This window comes from Drosophila obscura, unplaced genomic scaffold (genome assembly GCF_018151105.1).
Source record: "Drosophila obscura isolate BZ-5 IFL unplaced genomic scaffold, ASM1815110v1 contig_58, whole genome shotgun sequence".
Taxonomy (NCBI): Eukaryota; Metazoa; Arthropoda; class Insecta; order Diptera; family Drosophilidae; genus Drosophila; species Drosophila obscura.
Window position 1 is genome coordinate 1,671,382 of NW_024542848.1, and position 11,253 is coordinate 1,682,634.

Here is an 11,253-nt window from a genome sequence, read left to right on the forward strand (position 1 = left end):
TACGCAGGGAGCTGGAACCTGGTTCCGGGGAGTTCTTCCTCCGTCTTAGTCACCGAGAGCACGCTACCCAGATCCGAGTCTGTATCGACCACGGCACCTGTGCGGCTCAACTTGAAGTAAGTCGTTTTTGTGGCAGTAATATTGCAACTGATATGATCTGCTTCCGCCATATCAGAGGTGTGACCGCTGGCGACACGCAGAGAGGATTGCTCCTCCCCGTGCCCGCCGGTGGTAGCAGTAACGCTTCCACCGACGTTTGTTGATATGTCCATGCTGGATGATATTTTTCGGGGGGACCATCCCCTCGCGTTTTATGCCTACCCACCAGGCACCTCCAGCCTACAAAATTCCTCGTGGGAAAATTTTCGCCAGGAATTCTTAACTTTCTTCTTGCCACCACGGTATTTTGAATAATTGGAAGACCAGATCCGAGCCCGCAAGCAAGCGGTGGGGGAACTGTTAAAAGATTTTAGCGTACAAGGCAACGAACCCCGACACCAGAAACCGAAGAAAACGGCAGCCGTCATATGTCCGCAACCTATCCCAACGATTTTGGCACCCAGCAGCGCCAACATGACACCCATACCAACCACAGCAAACACACGACCACTACCTACCCTAACGAATACATCAACCAAGACCGCCACGAAGAACACGACACCCAGCCCAGCCCCAGCAAAGGCAAAGCGCCGGCCCACAACGGAGAACACGAATCCGAAGCCAACTCCAAGAAACAGCAACCAAGCAACCGAGGAAACGAGTCCCACGGTCACTACGGAGCAGCCGCGTCCTAGGTCAAACACAGGGAACACGCATCCCATCCAAACCACGAGCATCTCACACAAGAGACAAATACACTTGAACCCGGCGCTCGACACGGGAATCCCAGGTCCAAGACAAGCAATAGAGCAAGCAAGCACAGGATCCGTAACGGAGAATTTGAACACAGAGACACCCTCAGAGACGACAATCAGCCCTGAACCAAGACAATCAACATCGACAACGGCAGCAACAGTTCGACAGCCCATCAACAGCCCATTCGGATTCCCCCGCCGAGTCGAATCACGTTCGACACCACCATCCTACCAGAAGACCCAAGCCGACACTTTGACCCCGAAATCGCGATCCATATGAACACGAGTCAGAACGAGCCACGGATCCTTGGCCACTCGACATAGCACCGCAGATCCGAGAAAGCCTGGAGAATGAATTACCAAAGTTTGCTAGTCCCCACGGGACGTCAGACATCGCCGAGCCAACAATCGTCATATGAGATAATAGACCCATCAAGCAAAATCCAACTACAAAACACACATAACAGCAGAGAGTTCCACGATCACAGCAGCAGCATAAAATATAAAGTTACCGATGCCATGCAAAAGTGACGAGGTCAACACCGACGAATCCGAAGACTCGGCTCAAGCCAAAGGACAGGAGAGCGCGAAAAAAAGGCGAACCCAGCAAGCGGAGCCGACACGACTTTAGCATAAGAGTGTAGAGATCAACACCCGGCAAAAACGAAGACTCAGCACATGCCAAAAGACAGGAGGGCGGAACAAGGGGGCTTAAGCAATAAGTATCGAAAATAATATTAAATAAATAAATATTCCTCAAAATATATTAGCAAAACTCCTTTCCCACGGTACCGGTGCACACCGATCACCTTACCTGGGCCATTGGACACTTGTTGGGAGGCGATTGCGTTAGGTAACCCTCTGTTACCGGGCAATCCACTCGGAAATATATATTTATGTAAGCATTCCGAAATAGAAATAAAATATGTGTAAGACATGGGTGGGAAAATCGATGACCGGCCGATCCATAAAAGGCACTGCCTGGCGTGGAGACGGGGCAGTCAAACGGGAGTCCCTCAGCAGAACTACAATACACGTCGCGGTCAATCAGTCAACATAACCTTGTAGCATAATAACACGAAAGAATAAAGATCCCCATTAAAATCCAAAGAAACAAAAAGTGTTGTGATTTCGCTAACCATTCTATTTTAGCTGCTGGCAAAGTTGCTGTTTTCCTGTTTTATAAATTATCTTGTTTTAAACATATCTTGAAAACAATATTTGTTTTATATTTATGAAAATTAATAAAAATATAATATCCATATAATTCTCATTCATATATTACTGCATTAATTAGATTCTATTTGTCTTCATTATTAAAATATTTCATTTGATTTTTTGTACTCTTATTGCAATGTTTGCTTCGTGTTTGCTGGCAAAATATATCAAATTGATATAATTTTCGAGGTGGGTCTAAACATACCAAAAAAAACAAGCAAATACTTCGGATAGTTTTCCAGTATTACCGACCTTTTTTTTGTTGATCTGAGTACTGCCACTAACCATACAGTATATAGATGTGCCAGTTCATACAACGAACGTGAAGCTGATATATTCGGGTCGGGAGCCAGGCCATTCGGGTCGGGAGCTGGGCCGTTCGGCATGTATGAGTCATGTCGGGAAGCGAAAGCAAGCAGAGCATTGCAAGTGTATGTGTGTAAACAGACACGACAAATTATTTATCAATTCTTATTTTCCGAAACCGTTTTGAGTTTGTTTTGAGTTTTGTTTCCAGGTTACGTAAATTTGTGTAAGCGGACGATTTTCGAGACGGAAACCTTTTTATGAGTTGAGAAACGAAATTATTTACCGGCGTTGAATACGTCGCATGCTGAATACCCTAATGACAATTATTCCAATGTGAAGTAATGTATTAAATATATATTACATATGTATTTTTATATTATATTATAGTATTATTATCGAATATACCATCTGAAAAGAAATTATCATTGGAGGGATATATACATATAATATATGAGTTTTTTAATATTGGGGTGGTAGGTTAGGTTAGGTTGAGGCGGCTGTCGGGATCGTCAGAGACCCGACACACCTAGGCCGGTTTCGGCCCGTTGTGATACCGCATTGATCGTTCCCTCTTCCCTCGTGAAACACTATGTTATCCATTGTCCCATCCGGATGCCCTTATGAAGCCTGCGATCCGTCTTGATTGTAGACATGTCCGAAATGTCAATTAGGAAAGGTGCGCCCAAGTATTGAAGTCTCCTTCTACTGAGATCCGGACAGGAGCAGAACAGATGTTCCACAGTCTCCTCCTCGTCCTCATCTCTACAGCTCCGACAGAAGTCGTTATAGGGGGCCTGTTTGCATGGGTGCCTATTAGCCAATGTCCCGTAAGGGAGCGTATGACTGAGCTGCACCTGCTCCTACTGAGTTTGCAAAGCTCATCGGTGCGCTTCCTAGTAATGTTAGGCCATGTTTGCCGAATTATGCGACATAGTGGCACAGTTTGCCATCTGTCATTTATTAGTCGCTTAAAATGTTCTTTTATTTTGAGCTTGCAGGTGGCCATTGGCATACGAATATCCTCCTTGTCATGAAGAAGGGGGATTGTTGTACCAGCTCTGGCCAGCTCGTCTGCTATACAGTTGCCTTCAATGTCCTGGTGGCCCGGGACCCATATTAGGCTGATGACAAACTGATAAGCCATCTCATGGAGAGATTTGCGACAGTTTGCCACGGTAGCCGAGCTTGTTGTTATCGCATTCAGCGATTTCATCGCAGCTTGGCTATCACTATAGATATTTATATGAGTTGCCGTAGGGGCACGTTCCTGAAGGCAGCTCAAGGCTTCCCTGATCGCTATGACTTCCGCTTGGAAGACACTGCAGTGATCTGGGAGCCTGAAAGAGTGTCTTATATTCAGATGTTCGGAGTAGATTCCTCCTCCGACTTTGTTGTCCAGCTTTGAGCCATCAGTAAAGATTTGAATGGCTCCATCTGGGCCACGTGGTCCCTCGAGCCAGTTGGTTCTGTGAGGGATGATTGTTACGAAAGGGGTATCTGTATACTCCCTCGGAACACAGTAGTCCGTTTTTGTGGGGACGATTTTGTTTCCATTTAGGATGGACGCATGACCGGTGTGATGTGACAGCCATTGGTCAGAGTCTCTAAGACGGACTGCTGCCATTTCTGCCTGCTCCTTACCTGCAAGGTCAAGGCTCTGCAGGCATAGGATAGCATTTAGTTGTAAACTAAATATTTGGTTGTAAACAACACAAGTTCCGTTTTAGAGGGATTAACTTCCAGTCCACGCGACTGTGTCCATTCTGACAGTCGCGCGAGCTTTGCGGTCATTAGATCGCAGAGTGTTTGAGGGAATTTTCCCGAGAAGATAATGGCAACGTCGTCCGCGTATGCTACCACCTTGCAGCCCCCCCCTTCCAGGTCACACAGAATCTTGTTGACTGCTATGTTCCATAGAAGGGGAGACAGGACACCACCTTGCGGGGTGCCACTTTTGACATACCTAGACTGAGTGGACGATCCCATTGATGATGTCACTGTCCTGCATGTGAGCAATTGATCTATGAGCATCACCAAGTGACGATCCACTCCCAGGTCAGTCAGGGCCTCTGTGATGGCTCCTGGTATGACGTTGTTAAAAGCTCCCTCAATGTCTAGGAAAGCGATTAAGGAGTATTCGTTGACGTGTAGAGATTTCTCTACCGCCGAGATTACTTCATGGAGTGCCGTTTTCGTGGATTTTCCTTTTCGGTAGGCATGTTGTGCGCCAGACAGCCACAGAGGATTTATGGTTGTCCTCAGCTGCAGCCCGACTAGTCTCTCAAAGGTTTTGAGAAGAAAGGACGATAGACTTATTGGTCTGAAATCTTTTGGGGTTTCCCTGCTTTGGGGATAAAGACTATTTTAGCCTTTAGCCAAGCTCGGGGGATTTTTCCCACTGTCAGTATCTTCCTGAAGATACTTTGCAACTTGTAACTGAGCCGGAATGACTTGGTCCGGGCCAGGCGATTTGAAGGATTTAAAGCTGTTTACTGCCCAGCTATTATTCCGTAATATTCCTCACTAGAGTTAGTTCACGTACCATCCATTCTCTTGAGATATCCCACCGAGGGGGATGTTTTTGACAGGATCTTGCGTAGCCTTGCGGCTCTGACGTGTCTTCAATTTCGGAGCAAAATTTTTGCCAAGAGGCCCTTTTTGCTCCACTAGTTTCTTTTTTGTATAGAGTTAATTTACTTTTGTAATTTTCCCAGTGCGCTTCCTCGCTGCTGCTTTTGGCTCTGTTAAAGAGAGTCCTGCAGTCTTTCCGGAGGGTATCTATTTGTTTAGACCACCAGGCGGGTTTCTTTTTCCCCATTGGTTTGGTTGAGGGGCAAGCTGCCACGAAGGCCTTATTGCAAGCTTCCGTGAAACTGTCCACAAGACGATTAAGATCGTCTTGTGTGTCCGGGCACTTTGTTGCTAGGCGGGGGGGGGGATTAATTCCTCCATTTTTTCACTATATATATCCCAGTTGGCTTTCCTGGGGTTAATATAGTTAGTAGGTTTGGTGCTTTCAAGCGATAGGAATGTCTCGATGTACCTGTGGTCGGAGAAGGAGTGGTCCTCTAGGACTCTACAACTCTTCATTATGTCTGACAGTTGGTGAGACAATAGAGTGAGGTCAATAACCTCTTGACGGTTTTTTATAATGAATGTGGGGTCATTACCCCGATTACCAATAACTAGGTTGGAGTTTAGGATGAAGCTGAAAAGTGACTCACCCCTTACATTTGTATCCGAGCTCCCCCATTGGGTGTGGCATCGCAGCCTATTATTAGGCTTGTATCCGACCTTTCGCTGTCGCTGGCTATCTTGCGAACGAGGTCACTGGGAGGATCGCTTTCTTCGAGAGCCATGTAGGACGACACCAGGTTCAGGCGTGTCCCCTGTAGCTCTAGGCTAGCCGCCGTGTTGTCGCCATTGCTAAAATTGTGGAGGAGAAAGATATTTAGGTGCTTTCTTGATAGTATGCAGGTTCTAATTTTACCTTCACTTTGGGCTACAATTAGTTTGTAGTCCTTCGTCGCTAATCCAAAGACCTTGCCTCCTACCACCCAAGGCTCTTGGATTAGGACTATGTCCACTCCGCTCGCGAGTAAGCGGAGTATTAGGGCAGCGGATGCTGCTTTACAGTGGTGGAGATTTATCTGCAGAAGCCTCAGAGACTTCATTAGAGTTGTTCTCCACCACTGTTATGTCGGCGTCGGAGTCGTCGAGAATCTCGTCACGACACAACGCCTCAAAATCGAGTATCAGCTCCGTCTCCGAGGAGTATGTCTCCAGGGCCGGCTCCGGGTCGACGTCGGGTGCCTCGATCTCCGAGGCAACGTCCTGCTCAACTGGGTTGTTGACAGGACGCGCCTCGGCCGCTGCATCCGACTTATAGACCTTCATGGTCACCGAGCTGAACCCGAAGTTCAGCTCTCCCTGGCTGCCCCCCCCCCCCCCCTGGTTGCTGTGGGCCCCCCCCCCCTCGCGGGCCGGGCGTCTCTTGCGAGCGCTGCCTTTTTGGTTGTGGCACCTTTTGGCTCCACACTGAAGTTGGGCAGCACCGCCGAGGCCCATTCCACCTTTTTCAGCCAGTCTGCTGTTGGACTGACTTCTTTACTGGCGATCTGCCGACGGAGTATGTGCCCAGCACTCCTCTTTTCGGCATAGCTGAATTTTTTGGCTTGGACACTGGTTGATGGCAAGCCATCACCCGCAGCTTCACCGGAAGGTTGGGCAGCCGCAATATTGCTTAGCTGCCCTAGCATGGTATCAGTTTTGGGTGTTGGCTTTCCACCCATCCCAGATTTGGGATGGGACCCACCCGGGTTCATACCTGCGTCTTCCACCGTGCAGGTCTTTTCTGCATCTGAGCGGATCGGGCCAGGCCTTTGGGCCGCTGCCTTCTCCCGCTTGGGATTTCTCCCAGCCGGCATTTGGGGAGTGCCTTTCTCTGTTTTTTTGTTTTCATTTTTGCATTTTGTGTATTTATCCATATGATTCCCACGAGCTGCAGAGAAGGGGAACGGTCCACCCCGGCAGAGCTGTACTTTACCCGGGTAAGGCATAATTAGAACAGGGGGCTGCCAAGTCCCTGAGCTCTCCGTTCACGACTGGGCTAGTTTTGTACCGGGCCCCCAGCCAGGCTGACTCTTGGCACGGGTCGAGTGACACCTTAGTCCGGCCCGGTGTGAGGTGAGTGTTGGGGCTGGGATGTGGGTAGGTAATGTGTAGGGATGGGAGTGTGTGAGCTACTTAATGAGAGGCGGCACCACAAGCGCATCGTCACTGTTGCTGCGTCGCGAACACCCGCTGGCTGTCCGGGACTGCTTATTTCCGGTACTCTCCCTCAGAGCCAACTTAGTTGATTCTCTTTGGGATGCCCGCTTATTCGCAGCTGACCTTCCCACTAGGGTAGGCCGTTCGCTATCCGCAGCTAGGCCCCCTCTGAGCCACCTCAAAGCCCAATAGGATCATCGGACTTGGGGTGGTAAGCGTCTTGCAAAATTAACTTACACTTATAAAGTGAAGGGTATATTTCGACAGCGCTGTAAATACCGTATGCATGTGCACACATACAGTCGTCGCGACGACTCGGCTCGGCTGTCGCGTCGGCAAAGAACCAACTTCGTGTGCCTTCGTATGCTGTATGCTTAAAGAGAGCGGCTGGCTCTAGAGCGCTCTCTCTCTCTCTAAAAAATTTCAAAAGAGCCTGGGGCCAGCTCCTGAGCCAGCCTGCAAAATTCGTGTAAAAAAATTTCGTATGGCGCTATGTATATTATACTTATACAATTTTTTGCCGCTTGAACTGAATTTCGGTTTTCCGTTTTGTTTTGATGGACTGTTGTAGCGACGAGCGCGCGGGGTATTTCTTCCATTCTCTTTTAGGCTAGCCTTTGCCTCTACTTTCGGCTTCGTAAATGCCTCGGCCCGCGTCGAGTCGAGCGACAAAATACGCCAACAAACAAAAGTCTGACGACGGGAATAGGTCCAGGACCGGATTAGCAGTTGCCTAAGGCCCCCCTAGGGCTAACAGAAAAATTTGTTGAAGAAACAAAACTCCAAATAATGGATAAAAAAATATAATAGCCACTGATAAACATAGAAATTAATAAAACAAACATTATATTTATTAGTTTTTATTTTAAATGAAAAAAGAAGGAACTGGCGTGAAAAAAATAGAGGGCCCCAGATTGATGGTGGCCCAGGGCCCGGTTGAGGGTTGATCCGGCCGTGAATAGGTCGATTTTGGTTTTAAACTTTAAAATGTAAAGTTGTTATTTGTTTGTACTGTGTGTATTTACAGTGGGGACTCAGCCGAAAAGAGGTGGCAAAATTAAAAAAATTGTATGAACGCTTTGAATAAAATAGATGTACACATCTAGTACACACATACATTTGCAATGCTCTGCTGCTTTCGCTTCAAGACATGACTCATACATGCCGAACGGCCCAGCTCCCGACCCGAATGGCCTGGCTCCCGACCCGAATATCTCAGCTTCACAGAGCCGAAGGCCCTGGGAGCTGGGACAGAAAACTCAGCTGCGACACGTTCGTTGTATGAACTGGCACATCTATATACTGTATGGTTAGTTGTACTGCCTTCCGTACAGAGCCTAGAAAACAGTTTTTACCGTAAAAAATATCTTATCGGTTTCATACGAATATCAACCCTGATTCTGTTCGCGAGGTGTTTTTTTCGATCTGAGTACTAGGCTTATACCCTTTTTACACTGCCGCATCAGTGTCGAAGGTGCGGAAAAATGATGCGAGGCTTTTTTCACCAAAGCCGCATCTTCTAAGAATTTTCTAAGCATCTGCCAGCTGTTCGGCCTACTACTAATGTAAGCAAACTCGGTGAGCAAGAAGAATAGAGCAAAAGCATTTTTATTGAAATTTAAAGAAATTATCAAAATAATGAGCGATTTATTTTTAAGGCAAACGGTGCATTTGGGAGTTTCACTACGCGAACCCAATTGTTTATGGAGCTTGTTAAGGAGGAGTCCGTGTTGCTCATATTTAAACATTAAATTGAATTTACTGTTTGACAGTTGTTTGCTGTCGATACCCCGTCGATAGCCCGAATAATTTCAGTATTTTGTAAAAATACTAGACAGAATATGGCAACACTTGCCAATGATGCGCCGCATGATTAAAGATGCGGCCGCATCATTGTCGTCTTCTATCAACAGGGCCATTATGGGCATCATTGTCGCATGTTCCATTTAACGGAAAAATTCAATGATGCGGCCCGGTGTAAAAAGGCTATTAAGGTATTGCTCTATAAAATCTTTGGAGAAGCTTTGGAGCTAAAAGTCGTTAACCAAACATACACAAATTAGAAAATGAACAAAAAATACTTTTTGGAAGGTTGCGGGCCCAACTGCCAATTGGGAACAAAGCAAACGAAAAAGGGTTGTACATTTGGTACCTGATCGCGCTCCTTTGGTATGAAATACATAATGGAAACCAACAGCCGTCTGTTCCCATCGCTTATGCTGTTAATATGAAGGAAACACATCAAACAATGGCTAAATTGCTTGAAACTATAAAATATAAACCGTTTATGCATCCAAATTGCCGAAATTGAGCCTGGTGTTGTGGGAAGCGTCCGTAACGGACAAAAAGGAGGTGCTGCCCTGGAAGGTAATCGACTCGTTCCTCACTCAGCGATACCTAACGCTAGAGGCTATCGAGAGCGACCCTTCCACTTACCAAGGCGCTCCATATCCGCCACCAAAGGCAGTCAGAATCCGCCATCCTCCCGAAGCCAGTCCAGTCCGTTCCATTCCCAAGGCAGTCCTGTTCCAAGGACAGCGCACTCGTTCCAAAGCAACGTGAATCCGAGCAAGAGAACATGTGATCTCTGTTCCAAGGAGAATCACCCAATCCGACTATGTCCTCATCTTCTACAAACGACCGTTGATGCTCGCTCCAGCGGCATAAAGCAAAAGCAGCTCTGCTTAAATTGCTTTGCAAAAGGCCATTTGCTTCGAGAATGTCAAATTAATATTTGCCACCTTGGGAAAAATTTCCGCGCCCGCGCTCTGATCGACTCGGGCTCCGAGGCAACGTTCATTACGATTCAATTGCCATTCCAACGTATTCAGACACAGATCTCCAGACTCAATCAGACAGTATCCGCTCAGTCCGATAAGCTCTGTCAGATTTCCATTCGCTCTCCAACGAGGCCGGGTTTACAATTAAACGCCAAAGCCTATGTTATCCCCGAATTGGCAAAGAATCTTCCGTTGCATCCTATCTCGCCAAGTTTATTGAAAGATTTGCCGAGTCTTTCATTGGCGGATCCTACATTCTTCGTGAGCTCACCAATCGATGTCCTGATTGGAGCCGATATCCTACCATCGGTAATGTCAAGCGGCTTACAGCCCAGCATATGTGGCTCTCTTCTCGGCCAAGAAACCATTTTTAGTTGGCTGCTCACTGGTCCCGTGTCCAATACGGCGAGCCATCAAGTTGCATCCTTTTCTTGTCGAATTTCCAGAGTAGCTTCCAATGTCCCAAATGTGCCCGTCATCCGTTCCAAGCTCACTTCTAATGCTTCTTCGACTTTTTCATTTCGCCCTAGCCTTCCACATACAGACTTGGCTTCTCGATCCCGTTTCGACCGCACCGTGGAGAGCAGACGTTCCCGAGGAGGCTCCAAGCTGTCCTCCACTTCAGCTGCTGCACTAATTGCCTGGCTCACTGACACTCCGGCCAGGATTGCCGAAGCGGTGTTCAGTGTAAGGTGTGTAACCGGAGCCACCACACGTTACTCCACCTTCCCGAGTCTCGGCACCAATCTGGCTCCTTTGCGGCACCGTCGCCTTTATCTTCAGCACTCTCGTCATCCTGTGAGCCGCCCCGTCTAAGGAGTCCCGGATCCATAAGCAACCTCCGTGCTTTAAAATCTGAGCATATAGGGTCTTTGCAATCCTGCAAGGGGGGGAGAATGTTCAGAGTGAGGACGGCGCTGGCGGTTCAACAGCTCTGTCGGCATTCCAGCCACACCACTGTTAGCAATCCAGCTACGCAAGCTGTTGCCCTCGCTCTCACGCTTATGAGCGTTTTTCCCCCCGGTGACGCGCGCTCGCACGCTTACGCTCCCGCCTATGCTCAGGCACCCGCTCCCGCTGCCGACAGCCGCCGGCAGCTGACTTCGACTAGTATTAATTCGCTTCTTCACCCCAAGCAAAACGGCCGGGTTATTTGCACGCGATCATATACATACTGAATAAACCATATACTGAAGAACTTGGACTTGCACTGTTTTTATCTTGGAATTCATTTGTGGGACTTCGAGACGCCTCTTCGCTCAAACCGTTAGATTTACACAGAGTAAGGTAGAAGATCTGAGCAAAGAAAATAAAAAAGAAGA

At 47.6% G+C, this 11,253-nt stretch overlaps 1 pseudogene; it reads right to left on the reverse strand.

The window, feature by feature from the left end:
• Positions 1-4,557: 4,557 nt before the first annotated feature.
• LOC121404941 lies at positions 4,558-10,726 on the reverse strand (annotated as a pseudogene).
• Positions 10,727-11,253: the final 527 nt, after the last annotated feature.